Raw genomic sequence first — 23,376 nt, forward strand, 5'->3', positions numbered from 1 at the left:
CATTTCCATTCTGCACTGTGTCTTAATTTCCTCTGCTGAAATGATGTATGATTTCTGGAAACATTTATGCTCAATGCCCATTTGCTGTGGAAACACTCCCTATTGCTCTCCTAATAGCAACATTTACACTATGTAATCACTGTCATTATCTTCTACTTTAGAAGATTTTCCTAGCTGTTCTATCAGGTTCCCACATACCTCAAAAACCATATACTATCATTCTGTTTTTGTAGTTTCAAATGATATTTCCTAGTTGTGTGTGTGTGTGTGTGTGTGTGTGTGTGTGTGTGTGTGTGTGTGAGAAAGAGAGAGAGGGAGAGAGAGAGAAATTTTTAGGCCATAGTAATCTGAAACAAGTGCCAGGCCTTGCTATTAACCCCTAGGAAAAACTGACCTTTCACTGGTTAGATCAATTCAGTACATATTTTTACAAAAACAAACAAAAAAATCAAGTAGAAAACTTGACCATGTGCTGGGCCAGGCATGGTGTTGTTTCTGGGGATACAAAAATGAACAGATCACAATCCAGGACCATTAGAAGTTCACCATCTAGTTTAAAGAGAGAGAGAGAAACAGAAGATACAGGAGAGAGAAGAAACAAGCTAGGTGACACCCCATGGTAGCAGTCAGCAAATTCAGAAGGGAAGCACACACTGCAAGATGACTAGTTTGGCCTCTTCAGCAAGTTGTCTCCTATGAAAAAATGAGGGGGAACAGACGTGTGCTGGATTAAAAGAACACTTAACAGACATTATAACCAAATGCAATGTGTGGACCTCGGCTCTGTAGTGGTTTGGGCAAAGCAATTCAAAAGATATTTTGGGGACAATTAGGGAAATTTGAATATAGACATCAGAGGAAATGAAGATTTATTGATGTAGAGAGGTAGAGAATAATAATTGAAAAATTCATATTATGAAACAGCATGTAAGTTAGGTAGACCAACTTTTAGAGAGCCAACTGAGAGCACAACTATAGCAGATAAAAAAAATTTTATATCACACACATATGTGTTATTAAACTAAAAAATATGTTGTACATATTTTTACGTCATCCATTTATACATGTATGCTATTACTTTATCACATTATATACACACATTAAATATTACTTTATTATATGTTTCACACATTACATATGTTATTACTTTAACATAAAACTATGAAAAATAGGTATTTGAAATTATATGCTATTTACTTTTCTGTTACATAAATGCTATTTAAACACTGTGAGTAAAGAGAGAAAAAGAAAAAAAGCCTAGCACCAGGGTCCCACAAAATGCCACCCCTAGCCACCCACCAGGGAGCTTCGCTGGGAGCAAAGACAACCAAGAAAAATTGCTGGGAAGACAAATGAGGGATGCTGAAGAGGGAACCTGAGACAGAGTTGGAGGCAGGACTACAGGAAAGGGATTTCAAAATATATCCCATTTAAAGCACCAGCCACATAATTTAGCAGAACAGACTCATCTTAAAGAAACAGTCTTAGTTTAAAGGATCAATTGTTATTTAAATCAAAATCTTCTTTCAAAAAAATTAGCAAAATAGATAAACTACTAGATAACTTGCTCAAGAAATAAAAGGGAAAATACAAATATAAAAAGTAAGAAATTATGAAAGGAAGTAAGCGGTGAAACAGAAGAAATGAAAAAAAAACATATGACTCAAATTTATAGACAATTTTGAAAACCTAAATAAAATGGAAAATTTTTTAGGAAAATATGGATTATCGAAACTGATCCTATTAGAATTAGAAAGCCTTAAAAGTCTAATTTCCATAGAAGAGATAAAGTTTTTAAGGAACTACTCCACAGAGAAAACAAAACAAATCATGAGGCCCTGATGGCTTCACAAAGGAATTCTACCCAACGTTCAAAGACCAGATACTTTTAATACTCTATAAATTATTGCAGAGCATTGAAAAGAAAGGAAATATAACACAGATATGTAAACCACATAAAGACAAACAGAAAGAAAACTACAGACCAATATTTCTCATGGATAATGATGCAAAAATTTTAAACAAAATATTAGCAAACAATGCAATACTATATTAAGAAGATAATACACCAGGACCAAATGGGATTTATTCTAGGAATGCAAGGAAATCCATTAATATTATGTACTATATTAATAGATCCAAGGGAAAATTACATTATCTCCATACAGACTGAGTAAATCTTTGGAAAAAATTTCACATTAATTCATGATAAAAACACTTAAGGAAATAGGAATTGAGGGATACTTTCTCAAGATGATAAAAAATGTATACCTTTGTCCTAAAGCTGGTATCTTTTTTAAATCAAGAAACAATGGAGACATTTTCACTGAGATTAGGAACAAGGCAAGGATGTAAACTATCTCCACTACTATTTGACATTGTAGTAGAGTTGTCAGTCAAGGCAGTTAGACAAGATAAATCAATTATAAGCATAAGAATGGGTAAACAAGAAAAAAACTATCTTTACTTGCAGATGATATAATGTTATGTCAAATCCACCTCCCTATCCTGAGAATCAATGATAAAACTGACTCAACAAAAAAAATTCAGTCAAGTACAGGTTATAAAATTAACATACAAAATGAAGCAGCCTTTATATACACACAGAAACGATAAATGGAAAATATAATCGTTGAGAAAACACTATTTACAATAGCAGCAAATATTACATACATTAGAATAAATTTAAGAAAAAATGTGCAAAATCATGGCCAAGGAAAATTTTAAAACACTCCTGAAAGATAATGAAGAAGACTTGAAGAATGTAAAAACAGCCCTTATGTTTTTTCCCAAGCTTTATTGAGATATAATTGCCATGTAACATTGTGTCAGTTTAAGGTGTAGGACGTGATGGTTTGATATATGTACATATTGTGAAATGATTACCTCAATAAGTCGTCTAGTTAACATATCTATCACCTCACATACTTACAATTATTTTGTGTATGTGTGCTGTGGACTTTTAAGATCTACTCTCTTAGCAACTTTCAAATACAATATGTGCATATCTTGGAGATATTGCAGGTTTGATTCCAGACTACTGCAATACATCAAATATCGCAATAAGCGAGTCCCGCAAATTTTTTTGTTTCTCAGTGCATATGAATGTTGTGTTTACATTATATCATAGTCTGTTAAGTGTGCAGTAGCATTATGTCTAGAAACAATGTACATATCTTAATTAAAAAATACTTTATTGCTGGGGCCGGCCCAGTGGCCAAGTGATTAAGTTCGCATGCTCCACTTCAGTGGCCCAGGGCTTTGCTGGTTCGGATCCTGGGTGTGGGCCTAGTACTGCTCATCAGGCTATGCTGAAGTGGCGTCCCACATAGCAGAGCCAGAAGGACCTACAACTGGAATATACAACTATATACTGGGGGGCTTTGGAAAGAAGAGGAATAAATAAAGGAAGATTGCCAACCGATGTTAGCTCATATGCCAATGTTTAAAAAAGAAACCTTCATTGCAAAAAAATGCTAGTCATTATCTGAGCCTTAAAGGAGTTGTAATCTTTTTGCTGGTGGAGGGTCTTGCCTCAATGTTGATGGCTGCTGACTGATCAGGGTGGTGGTTGCTGAACGTTGGAATGGCTATGGCAATTTCTTAAAATAAAACAACAATGAAGTTTGTCACATTGATTGACTTCCTTTCATGAAAGATTTCTCTGTAGCAAGTGATGCTGTTTGGTAGCATTTTGTGTATAGTAGAACTTCTTTTGAAATTGGAGTCAATCCTCTCAAACTCTGCCACTACTTTATCAACTAAATTGATGTGATATTCTAAATCCTTTGTTGTCATTTCGACAGTCTTCAAAGAATCTTCACCAGGAAAACATCCATCTCAAGAAGCCACTTTCTTTGCTCATCCATAAGAAGCATACTCCTCATCCTTTAAAGTTTTATCATGAGATTGCAGCAATTCAATCACATCTTCAGGCTCCACTTCTAATTCTAGTTCTCTTCCTGTTTCCATCACATTTGCAGTTATTTCCTCCACTGAAGTCTTGACCCCCTCACGGTCATCTATGAAGGTTGGAATCAACTTCTTCCAAACTCCTGTTAATGTTGATGTTTTGACCTCTTCCCATGAATCACGAATGTTCTTAATGGCATCTGGAATGGTAAATCCTTTCCAGAAGGTTTTCAATGTACTTTGCCCAGAAGAATCATTATCTATGGGAACTATGGACATATGAAGTATATTTCTGAAATAATAACACTTGAAAGATGAAATTACTCCTTGATCATGGGCTGCAGAAAGGCTGTTGTGTTAGCAGGGATGAAAACAACATTTGTTTCATTGTACATATTTCTTACAGCTTTTGGGTGACCAAGTGCATTGTTAATGAACAATAATTGGAAAAAAATCTCTTTTTCTGAGCAGTAAGTCTCAACAGTAGGCTGAAATATTCACTAAACCGTGTTGTAAGCAGATGTGCTGTCATCCAGGCTTTGTTGTTCCATTTATACAACGCAGGCAGAGTAGATTTAGCATAATTCTTAAGGGCCCTAGGATTTTCAGAATGGTAAATGAGCACTGGCTTCAACTTAAAGTCACCAGCTGCATTAGCCCCTAACAAGAGAGTCAACTTGTCCTTTGAAGCTTTGAAGCCAGGCATTGACTTTTCCTCTCTAGCTATAAAAGTCCTAGATGGCATCTTCTTCTAATGTAAGGCTGTTTCCTCTACTTTGAAAATCTGTTGTGTAGCGTAGCCACCTTCATTAATTATGTTAGCTGGTTCTTCTGGATAACTTGCTGCAGCTTCTACATCAGCACTTGCTGTTTCTCCTTGCACTTTTATATTATGGTGATGGCTTCTTTCCTTAAACCTCATGAACCAACCTCTACTAGCTTCAGACTTTTCTTCTGCAGCTTCCTCACTGCTCTCAGCCTTCACAGAATTGAATTGAAGAGAGTTAGGGCCTTGCTCTGGATTAGGCTTTGGCTTAAGGGAATGTTGTGGCTGGTTTGATCTTCTATCCAGACCACTAAAACTTTTTCCACATTAGCTATAAGGCGGTTTCACTTTCTTATCATTTATGTGTTCACTGAAGTAGCAGTTTTAATTTCTTTCAAGAATTTTTCCTTTGCATTCACAACTTGGCTAACTGTTTGGTGCAAGAGGGCTAGCTTTCAGCCTATCTTGGCTTTTGACATACCTTTCTCACTAAGCTAATCATTTGTAGCTCTTGATTTAAAGTGATAGAAGTGTGACTCTTTCTTTGACTTGAACACTTAGATGCCATTGTAGGGTTATTAATTGGCCTAATTTAAATATTGTCATGTGTCAGGGAGTAGAGAGGTCTGAGGAGAGGGAGAGAGCCAGGAAACTTCTGGTCGGTGGAGCAGTCAGAACATGCACATTTTTACTACTAAGTTCACCATCTTATATGGATGTGGTTCATGGTGCCCCAAAACAATTACAATAGTAACATCAAAAATACTGGTCTCAGATCACCATAACACATGTAATAATAATGAAAAAGTTTGAAATATTGTGAGAATTACCAAAATGTAGTGTAGAGACACAAAGTGAGAGGATGCTGTTCAAAAAATGGCACCCATAGACTTTCTCAATGCAGGGTTGCCACAAACCTTCAATTTGTAAAAAATGCAATATCTGAGAAGCTCAATAAAGCAAAGAGCAATAAAATGAGGTGTGCCTGTCGTTGTTATTTATAGTCACCATGCTGTACATTACGTCCCCAGAACTTATTAATTTTATAACTAGAAGTTGGTACCCTTTGACCACCTTCACCCATTCCTCCTCCCTACCTGCCACTGGCAACCACCAATCTACTCTCTGTTTCAACGAGTTTTGTTTGGTTTAGATTCCACATGTAAGTGAGATCATATAGTATGTGTTTTTCTCTTACTTATTTCACTTGGAATAATGCCCTCAAGGTTCATTCATGTTGTCACAAATGGCAGAATTTCTTTTTCTTTAATGGCTGAGTAGTATTCCATTGTATATGTATACCACATGTTCTTTATTCATTCATCTATCTATGGACACTTAGGTTGTTTCCATGGCTTGACTATTGTGAATAATAGTGAATGCTGCAATGAAAATGGGAGTGCAGATATCTCTTCAAAATACTGATTCCACTTCCTTCAGATGTATACCCAGAAGTGGAATTGCTGGATTATATAGTTCTATTTTTAAATTTTTGAGAAACCTCCATACTGTCTTCCATAGTGGCTGTACCAATTTACATTCGCACCAACAGTGCACAAAGGTTCTCTGTTCTACATATCCTCACCAGTACTTGCTATTTCTTCTCGTTTTGATGATAGTTGTTCTAACAGCTATGAAGTGTTTTACCACTGTGGTTTTGATTTTCATTTCCCTGGTAATTAGTGATGTTGAGCACCTTTTCATATACCTGTTGGCCATATGAATATCTTCTTTGGAAAAAAGACATTCACTATTCTTGGATAGGATGGTTTAAGCTTACAAAGATGTCAGTTTTCTCTAAATTTATAAAACAGGTATAATCTCAATAAAAATACCAACACATTATTTTAGGGAGTTAAACAAGTTGATCCTAAAATTCCTTTGGAAAAGTAAACATGCAGGAATAGCTAGGAAAACGTGGAAAAAGAAAAACTATGAGAGGGGAAATTAGACTTACCAGACATTAAAACATATAATAAAACCTTTATAATTAAAACAATCTTGTACTGGTGCATGAATAGGGAAACAGGTGGAATAGAATAGAAATTCCAGAATTAGCCCCAGATATATATGGAAATTTAGTATATGACAAAGGCAGAATCTCTAATCACTAGAGTAAAGATGGACATTTACTAAATGGTGGTGGGACAACTGTGTAGCCATTTGGAAAAAGATAAAATTAGATCTGTATCTCATACCATGCAAAAGAATTAACTCCAAATGGATTAGAGATCTAAGTGTAAAAAATGAAATCATATAAGTACAAAAAATATACATGAATTCCTTTTCATCTTATATAGGGAAAGGCTTTCTACTTTGACTCAAATTCTAGAGACAATAAAAAGAGGATTGATAAACTTAATTTCATAAAAATAGAATGTCATATGACAACTAACACCATAAATGAAGTTAAAAGACATCTGACACACTGCGATGAAATATTCACAACCTGTACTGAAGACAAAGGGCTAATGGTCCTAATATATAAAGGACTCTTAAAAATCAAAGCACAAATGACTAAAAATCCAGTAGAAAAATGGAAAAAAGACAGGAATAGAAAATTCATAAAAAAGATAAAAATGGCCCGTAAGTATATGAAAATGCTCAAGTTCACCTATATTTAGGGAAATGCAAATTTAAACACCAAGAGATTGTTTCTCTCCTAAGATTGGCAAACTTTTAAAAAATATGACAGCATGTTCTGTTGGCAAAGCTGTGGGGAATCAGGCACTTTCATACATTGCTTGTGGGAATGCCAATTGATACAACCCTTCTGGAGGAAAACTTGGCAATTCCTAACAAAATTACAAATCCGTTTATCTTTCAATCCAGCAATTCCCCTTGTAGGAATCTACACTGAAGGTATACCTCCAACAAAACAAAAATGTATATGTAGAAGGTTATTCATTACAGCATAGTTTGTAATTGTAAAATATTGGAAACAACTAAAATGTCCATATGTAGGAGAGTGATTAAATAAGCTATGGTACTTCCACATGGAATATGATGCATCTGTTGACAAAAGAATGCAGAAGATATCTGTGAATTGATCTGGTATGATTTCCAGGACATGCTGTTTAGTAAAAAAAAAGCCAAGGCCAAAAGAGTATCTATAATATTCTATTCTTATGAGAAGGGAGATCCAAGAAAATATTCAGGTATATGCTTATTTGTGCAAAAGAATTGTAGGTAGGCTAAATCAGAAACTGAGGAGAGTGGTTATTTACAGAGGATGAATGGGAAAGGGATGGAAAGAAGTTGGGAATGGGATTCAAGTAGCAGGGATGTGATATACTTCTTTGTAGATCTTTGATATTTTTGTATATAACTCTGACTCTTAGACCCATAGTAATGTTTCATATACCCCTGACCCCCAAAATAAGCAATTAAAACCAACCAGAATATAGATGGCACCCCAGAATGGAATGCAGATACTAACAAATTAACCTAACTGTATTATAAAGTACAGAGTGTTACTGTATTTGTACCACATTGCAGTGGATGGGAAAGAAAACGGCTAACTTAAGCAACTGTGGAAACTATCTCGATTGGATACTGCAAGGCTTGAAGACCAAAAGAATTGTATAAAATGCTGTTCCAAGTGTCAAGGTCAAATGGATTCTCTTTTAATGTATTATGAGCTTCTTGTCTCTTCTGTTCTTCTAGTGCTACTTAGCTGCCATTGTTTCTTGTGTCTTATGTCATATTCCTTTTTGCATTCTCTTTTATTTTCTAGAATGAACCCTCAAATATAATTTTCATTTAAGATACATTTATGGAAAACATTCTCTGCCATTGACTCTTCAAATAATGCCTCTCTTTTATTCTTGCTATTCTCTTTAGGAACTCCGGTTTGATGTATCTTTTTTGTCTGTTAATCTCTCTTTTGTATATTCTAATACTCGCCACTCTGTATTTTATTCTAGGTAGTTTTTTCAGCTCTATCTTCCATGTTACTAATTATTTTTGCAGCTATATCCAATCTGCCCTTTACTCTGATGAGGTTTTAATTTTAATGATTATATTTAATATTTCTAGATGTTCTATTTGGTTCTTTTGAAAATCTGCTTGGTCACGTGTCACATTTGATAGTCCTCTTGTTTTTTCATTACACTATCTCCCTGTATGAGTTATCTTTTTTATTATTATTTTTATTGCCTTCAGAGAGTCCTGTATTTGTTCAGATGTCCCAATCTGATCTCTCATCTTTAGAGGGACCAATTTTTCTCTCCCACCTTGTACAGGGCCCAGGTCTGTCTTCTGTAAAAACCTAAGCCCTAGGACACCATGGGTCATTAGTTGCCCCTAGGATAAGTGCCAGCTTCAGAGCTTGCTTACCTCTCTGAATTTTTGCTTTCTCTTCATTTCTGCCCTCTGAGGATTTTCTTTACTTTCTTCTTTACTCAGCCAAACATATAAGAAAAGTAAAACAATTCTATTCAGCATTTTCTTCTGTTCTAAATTGAGAGGATTTCTCTGGATATCTGATCTGGCTATTGCCTGAAATGAGTCTCCTTCTTATTTTAAAGCAATGAAGGAAATGTAGATAGAATTTTTTATTTTTATTTTATAGCATTGTTATATTTTCATTTCGTATGGGTATGTATGTATGTGTGTGTATATATATATGTATATATATATATATATATCTCCATCCATTTCAATAGGTCTTGAAAAGGAGAAAAGGTCAATGTATGCAATCTGCCATATTGAACTACATACTCAGTTAGACCATTTCAAGTTTCTAGTTTAAAACCTTGTGAAATATTTTGCTAAAAATTTTTGATTAAAATTCTCAATGTATAGGTTCAGGATACTTTTACCCTGACATTTTGACCAAGTTAGTATTTGACTTCACAATTGTAATGGTAAGGACATGTTGACTTTATATCATAATTTATCACTTTTTTCTTCAGAATTAAATTAATGCTGAAAAATTTTCTTTGAAAAAGTTAATGTCTTAATTTGCTCTACAGTGCATTAAATGATTTCTAATTTTTTAAAATTTTCATTTTTATTTACTGAAATTTTTCATCAAAATCATTTCTCTTCCACTTAATCTTTATGGAGAAATTTTCATTATGAATCAGGGCTTTTCTCCCCCCATGAAATTATGTAGTCAGTTGTGAGTTTTCCTTTGAGACCAATGTTTCTAACAACCCCCGATTTACCAAATTCAAATTTTGCAATCTAACATTTACCATTTGCAGTTCAGCCATCGTCAGTTTTGTTTTCTATCAATTATTCTTATCACTCATAATAAATATTACTGGGTAAAATGAATTAGAAAATAATTTGTACATGTTTCTTAGTCAAATCTTGAGAAAATTAAAAGCCATTTCTCTCAGTTATTTCAGAATGACTTCCAGGTTCATTTTATTGCCAGTACAGTTCTTCCATATTCTTTCAATTAGTTTATGTACCTTATACTAAATGCTTACACTGGTGGTGTATCAAAGGATAAACAGAAGGGTCAAACAGAAGAAATAAATTGTATTCACAATTAAAGTGGTAAGTTAAAATGGCAGGTGAAACAATATAGTGAAAATGGGGGCCCAGAATTTCCTGTTTGGACAAGTTTCATACTATTTCAGCAAGTAGTTTTTTTTTTTAAAGATTTTATTTTTTCCTTTTTCTCCCCAAAGCCTCCCAGTACATAGTTGTATATTCTTTGTTGTGGGTCCTTCTAGTTGTGGCATGTGGGACGCTGCCTCAGCGTGGTTTGATGAGCAGTGCGATGTCTGCGCCTAGGATTCGAACCAACGAAACACTGGGCCGCCTGCAGAGGAGTGCGGGAACTTAACCACTGGGCCATGGGGCCAGCCCCCTCAGCAAGTATTTTTGATAGAAACTAGTTGGGAATTGGGTTGATAAAGCCAACCTAAGCTATTAATGTCAAAGCTAGAGACCGAATGAATATTTTGTGGAGGAGAATCTTTTAATTCTTTTCAGAAAGTGGAAAAATAATCTTTTCTGATGGCAAAAAAAGATGATTATTTAATTTCTTGCTATTAATTTAGAAGACAATTTCATAGTGGTACATTTTCTCTTTTGTTTTGGTTGTAGAGAGTAACAAGAAGCTGAAATATTAAAGGAAATATTATATCTTCCTAGTGCTTTATATTAGGCTAACCTAGACTTTCTCTTTATTGAGCTTAATCAGCATAGGCAGATGGATTTTGGTGATCTGAAATTGTAAGAGAGAATCCCCTGATACTTGTAAGCACCTGAAATAATGTTTTTGACCCAAAGAGATTAAAGTTCTAGAGACAGAATTTCTCCAGTCATCTAGGGTATTTGCTAAAAATGCAAAATCTTGAATCTGACACCCAAGAATTCTGATTCAGTAACTTTGGCGTGGGTGCCAGGAAATTGCATTTTGTAGTAAGCACGCCAAGTAACGTTATGAATACTAAATTTGAGAATCATTACCCATAGGTGTGCACACCAGATCAAAATTGGGATATCGCCAAGAGAAAAATTCAAAGTGACGCAGATATATTTTAATTACATTTGGAAGTAAAATCTAGGATAAATTAAGCTGTGGATAATAATAGTTTAGGCTAATATGCCTTATTCACGTAAGTGTCCTGGCCTTTAGGACTTCTCTAATCTTATTCAACTGCTCAAGTTTTGGTTTAGTTGGTTCAGTGAAGAGCCATTATTTTTACCCTTAATTTATGTATTTTAAGAAAGCATGTGAATACAAGTTTATACGTAAAACTAGGCAAATCATGACTATAGTAGAAGCCAGCATTTCTTAAAGCCTATGGATGAACACTACTGTCATATGAGATCTTAAAAGATGTTTTGTGAGAAAATGGATTAAGTGAAGTGAGTGCCAACTTTATGGGTTCATTTTTTACTTGTGTGTGTTTTTAACTCATTCATGTGTACTAGATTGTAAACGAAATGAAGCCAGGTGCCATGTCTTACATAAATAACATATGTTTTATCATTCTTACATGTCAAAGTGATTCATTTTAGGTATAGTAATACTCAGTATATATGGAAAATAGCAATAATCACTTATATGTTGTTGAAAACCACCAGGTGGAAATAGGGGATTGTATGTAAGAATTTAAGTAGAATATGAGAAAGGAAAAAATTTATGTCTTTATTTTTTCCTTCTTCAGGCACAGCACCTTTTAATCACTTATCAATCATTTCTCTTTGTCCTATATTCTTCAGAAATACAGCAAACTTCAAAGCTTTTTATGTAGTTTTTTCCTTTAGGCAGCACTTTCAAGGTATGTTAGAAATTGCTAAAGATAAAACAATTTTTAGAAAAATCTAGATTTTAACTGTCATTTTCTTTAGTAAATGGAGGTGAAGTTCTGAAAGTCTAAAGATAATAGTGTATCAATAATCAGATGTTCAGAGGATTTCCCACTTTCTTCAATTTTTGGTAAAAATCTTGAAGATAAAATAGGTATTAAATTCAACTCAGCGTATACATACTGAATGCTCACTGTGTAGTAAGAGCTAGAGATGTAAGGATGGTAGGAATATAAAGCTACCCCCATGGAGCTTACAGCATAGCGGGTAAGATAGACATCTAACAAATAATTGTACATGCAACAGTACTTTGAAGGGGAAGTACAAGGTGTTAACCTATTTTGCCTGGCTGGGAAAGGGATCCTTTGGAGTTGATATTTCGGTTGACCATGTTTTAGGACACTGTTAATGATGGTGATGGTGGGGAGAGGATAGAATGCTAATATTAGGTCCAACATCTAGAAGCAAGAGAGAGAGAGAAAGGTTTCCTCCAGCTACTGACAGACGCCTAATATGATAGAGAGTAATGGGGGGTAGTAGCAGATGAAGTAAAAGGAAACAGATTGTTGGGGACCTTGTAGGCCATATTAAGAATTTTCTATTTTATTTTGAATGCAATGAACATTAAAAGATTAAATCAAGAGAGGTTGTATGTGTCCTGATCAGACAAAATTTTAAAAGATATTCTGTCTAGAGTGTAGAAACAGGAAGCCAAGTCTCCTGTGATGGTGCAGATGCAAGATGTTGGTTACTTGGATTTGGTTGGTTACAATGGGAATGGAAAGAAATGTACAAATCAAGTGATACTGATTATATAGAATCTATAGATTTATAATTGATCGGAATTGGGAGGTAATGGAGAGGGAGGTGTCAAGAGTGACTCACCAGCCTCTGACTGAGCAACTGAGTGATTGGTGGAGATATCTTTGGCTGTAGGAAACACTGGGGGAAGAGAATAGGATTTTTTATTTTTATTTTTTGTTGGCAAAGCCATTTACTATTTTGTTTATTCATTGTTAAAAAATTGAAGAGTGGACAGTTTTGAAAATTTCCATTGTGGAAAGTGGGAAAACAATCTGGATAGGAAGCATTAGCAGCTAGTATTGAGGGCCCACAATGCAAATCTTTCCTGTTTTGTGATTTTACTTGAATCATGTTCAGTAACCAAGATTCTGGTTTAGATTAGGCATATAATTTTTATCCAGGATTGGAGATCTTCTGCACTTGATGGAATGACAATGTAGGAAAGGAGTTTAGGATAGTATAAACAAGAGAATGACTGAGGTGATGGACTAAAGAATAAAAGCTGGATGGAGAAGAAAATTAATACAGAAAGGGGCTTATGGGTGGCAGTGAAGTAGGGGAATCGATACACTGGAGGTGCCCATGGAGTCAAAGTACACATGTGGTAGGAATAGAATCTGGTGACCAGAGAGTGGGTTATATCTATTTATGACATAATAGAATAGTTTTGAGAAATGACAAGGTTTGAGGAGTGGGTACAGAAGTGGAGTGGAGGAGGATATTATTGAATACGATGAAGTAAAATGTAGTAGAAGATAGAGAACCCATGGCCATACTTTTCTTGGTTCTTTTTTATAAGCTTGATGTTATATCTCCTTCAATTTCTTTTCTTCCCTCAATACTGCCCATTTATCTGCTCCTCTTTACTCAAAGCTCATGAAAACTATTATATACACTTACTGTCTATATCTCCTTTCCTTTAATCCTCTCTTAAATTCACTCTTCTTGCCTACCATTTCACTAAAACTGTTCTGTCAGGATCCTATCAGTGTCCCCAAGGACCACACACTGATCTCCTCCCAGGCCTCATCTTACTTATGAGCAACTTTGACACAGTTGATTTTTTCCTCCTCCTTGAAACACTTCACTCTACTTGGCTTCCAGTATTCTACAGCCTCTTGATTTTCCTCCTACCTCACTAGCTGTTCCTTCTTAGTCATCTCAGCTAGATGGTCCTTTTTACTTTCCCTAATTTCTAACTATTGAAGTGTCCTCGGACTGAAGCCTCTAGTCTTGCTCATCCCTTCCCATCTGCACCCTATCATTGTCTTTTCTGTCTGTACAAACTCCCTAGATTATTTCATACAGTCCTACAGGTTAAATGCTATCTGTATAATTCTAACTTCTAAATGTATATCTCTAGCTATGATATTTCCCTTGAACTCTAGACTTGTAAAACCAAATACTACTCAATATTTGCCTTAGGGTATCTAACAAGCATATGAAATTTACCACATCCAGTACTGAACCCTTCATACTCTGCTCCAAGCCTGCTCCTCCCATTGTCTTCTCCATTATAATAAATCGCAACTCCAATCTTCCAATTACTCACTCTAAAAAAATTGATTATTTTTTTTCTCATAGCCTTCATTTAGTCCATCAGCAAAATCTCTTGCCCTCTGCGTTGCAAAATATATCCAATAATTTCCCATTACTTTGTCCATTATTACCCTAATTCGAACCACCATCATCTCTTGTCTTGAGTGTTCAATAGCTTCCTATTCTCCACACAGTAGCCAGAGGAACACTTTAAGATGGAAGTTAGATCATGACGTTTGTCTACTCAAAACCTTCCAGTGACTTCTCTCTCTCTGAAAAAAAGCCCAAGGCCTAGAGAATATGCCCCCACACTATGTTTCCAACATCATCTTCTATTACAATTCACCTTTGTTCACTCTGCTCCAGCCTTTCTGGCTTTCTTGCTGATTCTTGAACATGTGTGGCATATTCCTGCCCTTAGGGGTTTTCACTTTCTGTTCTCTTTTCCTGGAATACTTTATCCCTGGATAATTACCTGGCTTGCTCCACCTGTTTCTTCAAGTATCTGCCTACATTTCATCTCATTACTGACCACTTAATATAAAATAATCTCTTTCTTCACTCTTCTTCCCTTTATTCTACTTTATTTTTCTCCAGAGCACTTATCATCACCTAATATATATATATTTTTTGCTTAACTAGTTCTCATATTTTTCCCCCTCACACTTGAATGTAAGCTCCATTAGAATAGGGACTCTATTTTTTTTTCATTCACTGATGTAATCCCTGCACTTCTCAATAAATTTTGTTGATTGAATAAATCTATGTTTTTCACTGAGAGCCTACGTCAAAGAGAAGTAAAAATGCTGAACCAAGAGTAGCATGGACCTGAATTCTGAGCCAAGCTGTGATACTTATAGGCTCTGGAAATTTAGGCAAGCCATCTGATTTCTCTGAGCTTCAGTTTTGTTGTCTGTAAAGCATGCCGAGTGGACTATATGAATTCTAAGGGCCTTTCTATACCTAAATAATGCCCATGATCCTGTAAATCTTCATTCTTTGGGCTCTTTCACAGATGTTTTGGGCACAGCATATGGTAAGATGTCTGCAGGGTGATGTTGAGGAGGCACTCTGTAAGGTGGCGTGTGCTGGTATTACATAGCTTCTTTGTTTAGGCATCTGTAAAATATGAGAAGCTATTGGAATATGGTTTAAGAACTTTTTCTACGTACCTCAGTGTCGTGGACTTTTCCTGATATGAAGGAATGAAACACAATTGAATACCCAAAAATGATGCCATTTTTTTTTTTTCACAAATACTTTGCCAAGCTATAAACTTTGACTTAGGAGTGATTTAAAATCCAAGTACTTATAAATGAACAAAATCGATGGTGTAGACTCCCCAAATTTCAAGCTGCAGTTGAGAAGGTCGTTAAAGACACGTACACATACAACTGTAATCCTTAAGAGCTAGAGAGTACAAATAGAGTTAAACCATGTTGACTACGTTATTTAATGCACTTTGGACTTTCTCCATGCATGGTGCCTCAGTGAACTCTCTTGGCAGGCTGGTTGCTTCTTCCTTAGTAATTTCCAAACCACTCAGATACCGTGTTCCATTTCTCTTCTCTACAGCACTTTAAAGACATCTTCTTACAACATGAACCTCATAATTCAACATAAGTTGCTGAAACCACAAGCTGTAACTTTTTTTTAAGATACTGAAGACAGTGTTTAAATAGATTGTATCATGTAGCCCAAATAGAAACATTTACATAGCAAGAATCCCAGGATTATTGAATAAAAATATGTGTATTATTATAAAGCAGTGGAGAAAATCACAATGAAGGAAGCATTTATTAGAACATTTCATAAAATTAATGGTCAATAAGAATATGCTTCAAACTCACTATTGTGAAACTTCAATATTAACAGTTCCAGATTGGTTTGGAAGAAAAATTGCTATTTCCAACTTAGTTTTGAGGAAAAGAAAGATTTTAAAACATTCTTGATTTTTTTTTCCCATTACTCATTAAGGTTATAAGGTTTTGTGGTTTGAGACTACAGAGAAATAACATATCATATGGTTTTATTTTGGGCTTAAAGGAATTGCTTAGCTGTGCATTATCCTGAAGTAGGGATGTATAAAAAGAAACAGATCATTAAGTTACAGATAGTCATTTGAAACATAACATTTTTTATTTAAAAATAAAAATGTAATTACTCATTTGAGATGGTCCTTGTTTAAAATAACTTGCTATCATCTACAGAATAGTAGAGGTTAGTTTGTGTTGCTTTTGTTAATGATGGCTTTATTTGTGGGTAAAATAAACAGTGGTAAATGATTATGTAATCATTTTCATGTGATAAACTTTAATGTCTTGAATCTATAGTCATGGATTCTTAACCTCAACAATTGGCAGAAGTATTTCGAGAGTTGCCAGGAGGGGTGATGGGAGGTAGAGGGGAAAGGGGAAGGGAGGTAGGTGGAACAATGTTCAATTTTCATGTTTTCTTATGATCTCCCCTTACCTTCTGAATCATGAAATTCTTTTTCTTAGACATTTTTCTTCCATTTGTTTTCTGCCCAAATTCCTCCTTTTCTAATCTTGTCTAGTCCAGTTGACTTCATATTTATCCCCCTTTTCTCTCTCCTTATATTTCAACCAAGTATAGGCTACAAAACCTTTCAGAAAGCATATTATCAGCTCAAAGATGATGAAAGATGAGAACTTGGCCAAGGTAAGGCTACCTGATTTCTTTTCTGCATTGTTATCCCAGTATATCCAGAGTGTACTTCCATCCTTTCCCTATTCATTAGCATTGTGAACTATTTATAATCATAAGTCTACTGGGCTTGCAGTACTTGATTATTATTATTTTTTAGCACTTGATAAATATTGATCATAAGGCTCCAGTTCTCAAACTATAATATTTGGGGGTTGATTTGGCTGCCCTGGAAAGCCGAATTACCGCCTTTTAGTCTACCAGGGCTCCATTTAACATGGGAAGAATTAGTTCTCTGATTCAGTGATCATTTAGGGATGCCAATATACTGGCGTGTTTCATATACAGTTGATCTTAAAACTATACGTTTTATAAAATTGGCAAGTTATTGCTAATCCACTCAAATTAAACCATGCTTCCACCATTGTTTATTTACTTGATTCCTTGTTGGACCCCTAGAAATATTAGGAAGTGAATGAGAGCTTCCTAAAATGTGCAATCCTTCCCCTGAAGAAAGGAAGAAAGACTATATTTTCATAGCATCTAGCACATACCATTATTTTAGCACTCGCAATATTTTCTTCAAATAAGAGCCCGTCTTTATCACCAGACCATGAAATCCTTGAGAATAGATCCTTAATTCTCCTCCATTCATTTTCTTCTAATCTAGGGCCTGCTACATACTGGAGAAATAAATACTTTTGGAGCACAAAACTATATTATCAGAGTTCCTTCAGAGCTACGATCCCTTCCACCTCCTGACTTAGGGCTCTTGTGGTTTATTTTAGAAGTTTTGTGGATGTTGATCCTTTTCAGTTCTTCATAGTACCTGTAATTCAAAGGTGGAGTAGCTGGGTTGTTGGTTGCTCAGTGATGTTTAGTTAGAATAAAGGATTAATACTGAACCCTTTGAATGGCTTTACATTATTTTACAATAAAGACCAGAATGTGGCTCCTTCTACCTCTGCAGCTTTACCACATGCTCTTCTCCTACTTGCTATTGGCCACTGGCTTCTTTGAACTCCTCAAACAAACCATGTTCCTTCCTCCCTCAGAGCCTTTGCTGTTTCCCTGCCTGAAATATAATTGCTCTGTATTTACTCTCCTCATCCTGCTGTTCTTCATCTTGATAATTGATATTTGTTCTTTGGATCTCATCTGGGAACAGGGAAGCCTTTCCTGATACCCCAGAAGAGGTGTCAGGGGTATCAGGTCATGTTCCCTAGTTGTGCTGTATATTATGTTTTCTATGTTGCATTTACTACAGTTTTTACTTTTTATTTGTTTGTTTGTTTTTGCTGAGGACGATTTACCTTGAGCTAACATCTGTGCCAATCTTTCTCTACTTTATATGTGGGTTGCTGCCACAGCATGGCTGATGTGTGGTATAGGTCCACACTGAGGATCTGAAACTGCAAACCTGGGCTGCTGAAGTGGAGTGCAACGAACTTAACCACTAGGCCATGGGGCCGGCTCCCAGGTTTTACTTATTTATGTATGTGTTTGGTTATTTTTGTTTCTTCCACAAGACTGTAAGTTCTAGGAAGATGAAGACCATGGTTTATTTTATTATTTTATCATCTGTGTCTTGCATGGTCCCTGGCACAGAGAAAACACTCATCAGAATTTTATTGAAAAAAATGAAACCCAGTTGTATTCTACCTGTTTTGTTTCTTTTTTCTGGCAAAGCAGATTTTATATTTTTCATGTGAATGTAGTGCGAAAGCCCTCTTTATAGATAGACCTGAGTTCATTCTGGCCATTCTGTCTAAATCTCTAGCTATATCCCCTTTAGCCTTTACATATTGGAGACATTGGCTAAGAGCAGCAAATAGGCACAGGAAGAAGAAATACTTTTTCATTCTTATTCTATTACATCATCTATAATGTGCACTCGTTCCTCTGCTTTCCTACTACCTGTACACCCACCCTGCCCCATAATTATGCCACTATGAGGTTGCAAGGTAATGTCTCAACCCCAATACTACTTCCACCTGATGGGACATAGTACCAGGGATTTCAAAATATAAGTCTAGCAATTCTGACCAATTCAGGCTCCAATAACTGAACATCACAATCACTCAAATTAGTACTTAGATTATAGAATTCAATCCTTCTAGTTTATGAAGAACTATTTATAAATTGAAGTAAAATTAAATTAACTGTCCTAGTGAAATGAGAATAGCTATTTTAGAATGAAGACCCAGCTAATAAAAAACAATTATATGTTAAATAATAATAGTTTATTTGATATATTTGTAGATATATGTGACTGGATTCACAGACCTTTTAAAAAAAAGTACCTGTTTTTTGTTAGACCTGTTCACAGCTCAAGTCCAGCTAATAAGTGAATTGTAATTTGATCCTTTATTTAAAAGTTTTTCCTTATATGAATTGGGGCCAAATCTTCCTCACAGAAGGAAGGGACACAGCCAGGCATTGACAGAGAACCTGGGTGGGTGTGAGCTTGAGAGAAGTGGGAAATTTTTCTACCTGGTGCCTGGGGAACATTTTATTAGCCCCTGTGTTTTTCCGAATCTGGCACTGATCTGATTGAGGAAGGTGAGGAGGCAGTTTTCAAATATCCTACATGGCCTCCTAGAAGAAATAGGAAACAAGGTGGCCTCGCCCCTCTGTGGGCTGACTCTTAGAAAACTGGAACCCTAATAAAACAGCTATAGAGTAAGCAGCTCAGGTAGGCAATTTTGGTTTTGAAGAAACATAAGAGCTGCCTTAAGAGGTGGCCTGTCTCCATGTTCAGTTGAGATATTAACATCTTCTTTGCTGTGGCCTGATGCATGATGCTCATTGTTGGTTCCTGTGTTAGAGGCTTTGCCTGTACTAGTGTGGAGCAGGTGCAGCAATCCAGGAATACGTAGTAGCCTGCTATGGAGTAATCTTACCCCAGGTTGTTAAGACTCCAGGGTGATGCCACTGCTGAGTCTTCCTGCTGACCCTATTCTGAATGTTCAGCAGAGCAGAGCCTTTTATGATGCTTTCTCAGAAGTAATTGTACCTAGGGAGTCATTGCAGCTGGAGTGGTTGTTTACCAAACTGATTGAAGATGCTGTGAGACAGAACACGATGGTAAGACACAGTTGGGTGGGGTAAGACTTGGCATATGCTAAGACAAGAGAAGCAGCAGCATAGATAGAATCAATAGTGCTACGTGGGACACTTCTTGTGGTAGTGGGAAGCACTTGAGGAAGCTGGGAGCTCAGTGATGATCCTGCCAGGGAGTTGTTTTGTTGCCAGTGATGTTAATCCCACTCCTTTAACTGTCTTTCTCAGACTGGAAGTCTTATCATTTTTGCATGCTTGTTGTGGCAGGTGCTTTATACATAACAACCCTGAAAGGTTGGAGCCCCAGGCCCACATGCCCATTAGTCTCTTGTGCCAGTCCTGTGTGCCCTGAGTCACCTCTCATTTCCCAGGCCTAGATGAAATGACACACAGAGGGTTTGGGATTTGGCTTCTAAAGTAGCCATTGGGGAGCTGGATGATACAACACAGAAGTTTGGGGGAATTAGCTACGTCTGCATGGGAGATGGGGGGCTAGTGTCAGGTAAACACTGTAACTCTCCTTTCTCCCCTACACAAACTGCTCCATGGTACAGTTTTCCCTTGCAAACCTTCCAAACAAATATCGTGTGCTGAGAGACCTGTTGGGGCTCTTCATGGCTTTTCATGAAGCTCGTGTAATTAGGCATTACACTGCACTGCTTTACATGTTTCTTTGCTCCCTGTCCCCTATTTTCTTCCCCTCACTGCTCCTCCTAAATAAAGGGCTTCTACCTTCTAAAAGAAAATATCAGCACTTTAATTTGCTCAAGCTCTGCTTTCTAGGTGACCTGAGCTAAGACATACCATCATTTGAAATTTGACAAAATTAAGCTGTGTGTGTGTGTGTGTGTGTGTGTGTGTATTTATAGTCTGGTTCCTTCTGTTGTTGAATCATTTCCTAACTGACCTGTTATTCTCTCCTTTATATAACATCTTATCCTATCCACAATTTATGGATATTTCCAAAAGTGAGCTTGGAGTTTGCTTTATTTTTTATTATTTCATGCACAAATATTTTAGACTTAAGAATATTGAAAGAGAACAGTTAATTACTTTATTTTTTTATATTTTATACAATCCTAGAAATCAGGAAGCAATTTTATAGCCCTCATATTGCTTGTCACAGAACCTGGCACATTGTATGTTCTCAATAAGTATTTCTTGATTGAAGGAATAGTAATAATATCATGCCACTACAATCTAGAAGCAGGCCAGTTTTTCTTTATTTTTTTTTCCCTTTGAGCCACTTCTTAAATTTTCTATAAAGCTCCTCCTTATGCACAACTTTTGGCATTGAAATTTTTAACTCAGAGGGAGTTGATTGTGTTATTTAAGTTTTTCAGGAATTCTGTTGACTTCTTGTTATAGATCAGATTGATTTTTAAATTACTTTGGAGAGATCCAAAGAATTTTGCAATTGAGGTCATATTTTCAGAGAAAGGTATTATCTCAGTAGGATCATAGTTATTGCTCGAGACTTTCAGCTGCTGAATATTTAAAAAAAAAAAAAAGACACATCAGTAGGCCTATATCAACAAAGAACAACTAAGAAGTAAATTCTTTTAGCTTCAGTGATACTGCCATTTGCAATGATGAGTCAATAGAGTCATTCACATTTAAATGTTATCTATTTAATGGTCTTTGTAAAGATTACTTTATACTTCTCTCCATGCAGCACCCCTGTTGGGATGCTTTTACTTGAAAAACACTGTAAACACCCTATTTGGTGTAGACTATGTTACATTATTTTAGTCTCTCATTTTACTTAAATGTCCATGAAGAAATATGGAGGTCTTTTCATTTTGCTGGGAAATTGTGTATGTCCATCTGTCATTATATCAGTTATCACTAGCTGCTGTAACAGATAAAACCCCAAATCTCAAGGGCTTTACACAATAAATATTTATTTCTTGTTTACATCAGAGTCTATTGTGGATGTACGTGGTCAGGTGGTTTTCCCTCCAGCAGTGACTCAAGAACTTAGGCTTCTTTCATCTGTGGCTTTGCCATGCTGTCTTCAACAGAGTAGTAAGGAGAGTCTTCCAAGGTCATCTGCTGGATCATTTCCTTTCTAGCCAGCAAAAGGGCAAATGAGGAAGGAGATCATCTGTGAAAAATTTTTATTGGCCAGACTTGGACATGACATATATTATTTCTGCCCTGATTCTACAAGCCAGAACTCAGTTAAATGCAAGGGGAAGCTAGGAATTATGGCCTGACTGTGTGTCCAAAAGGGTTTTAGTAATGACTAGCAATCTCTGACCTAGTTCCTAAAGAGTGTTTTGATCCTAAAGCATTTGAGGGTAGCCCGGCTAGCTCATTTGGTAGAGCATGAGATCTTAAAGGATTTGAGCATATTTTTAAAGATTAATCATTTCTCAGCATTTTCCTAATTTTTTCTTTCCAAGTCACATCCATCAATTTAATGGTAAAAGCTGTTTGCTCTATGGAAAACAAAATGAGGTGGGTATCAGGCTGCATAGACAGAAGACACTCTCTACAGAGTTCATGGATCTTGAATTATTTTTTTCTTTTTGACTTTATATGATTTTTTCAAGTTCCTAAGTGAGTGAAAACACATTTAAAAAAAGTGGCTAGAGACAAACTGACCTTGGATTTTTCCTGGTCATAATTCTGTTTACCAGAGTCAAACTGCAACTTTAGGATCTGGGGACTTAGGAATTTGGGAGTCTTTTCATGCTGTCACCATGAATAAATCATATCTCAATAGCAATGACCAGTATTAAATTTAATAGTTACATCACCTCAAAGAATGTTAAACATGATAAGTTATAATTACAGATTTTACAAAGTTGAGATCTTCTCATTCTTAGGGTTTTCTTGTATAGTGTTGATATTAGCTGCCTAAATAATGTGGACTAGCGTTAGATGGTCTTATCACAAGATAAGGTATTATCCATTCTCTTACTGTCTTTATTGAGGTATAATTGACAATGAAATTATAAGATAGTTAAAGCATATAATGTGATGATTTGATGTATGTATGCATTGTGAAAAGATTCCCCCAAAAGAGTCAATGAACACATTCATCATTTCACATATTTACCTTTTTTTTTCTGGTGACAACATTTAAATTCTACTTTCTTAGCAAATTTCAATTGTACAACACAGTGTTATCAACTGTAGTCACCGTATTATACTTTAGATCCTCAGACCTTATTTATCTTATGACTGAAAGTTTCTGGTATTATGCATTCTTGATTCACAAATATATTTATCCATACAAAAATGGATAAGACACAGAATTTTCTTTTAAGAAGCCTTAATATTTTTTGTGTGAGAAAGACAATTAATAAATAGAGTGTAGTATGGCACATTTTACTATA

General features: G+C 35.7%; 1 protein-coding gene across 16 annotated transcripts in view; it reads left to right on the top strand.

Moving 5' to 3' along the window:
• Nucleotides 1-23,376, top strand: part of DLG2 (discs large MAGUK scaffold protein 2) — a 1,822,408-nt gene that overhangs the window by 197,370 nt on the left and 1,601,662 nt on the right. The window lies entirely within an intron of this gene.

The sequence above is a fragment of the Equus przewalskii genome, chromosome 6 (genome assembly GCF_037783145.1).
Source record: "Equus przewalskii isolate Varuska chromosome 6, EquPr2, whole genome shotgun sequence".
NCBI classification, from domain to species: domain Eukaryota; kingdom Metazoa; phylum Chordata; class Mammalia; order Perissodactyla; family Equidae; genus Equus; species Equus przewalskii.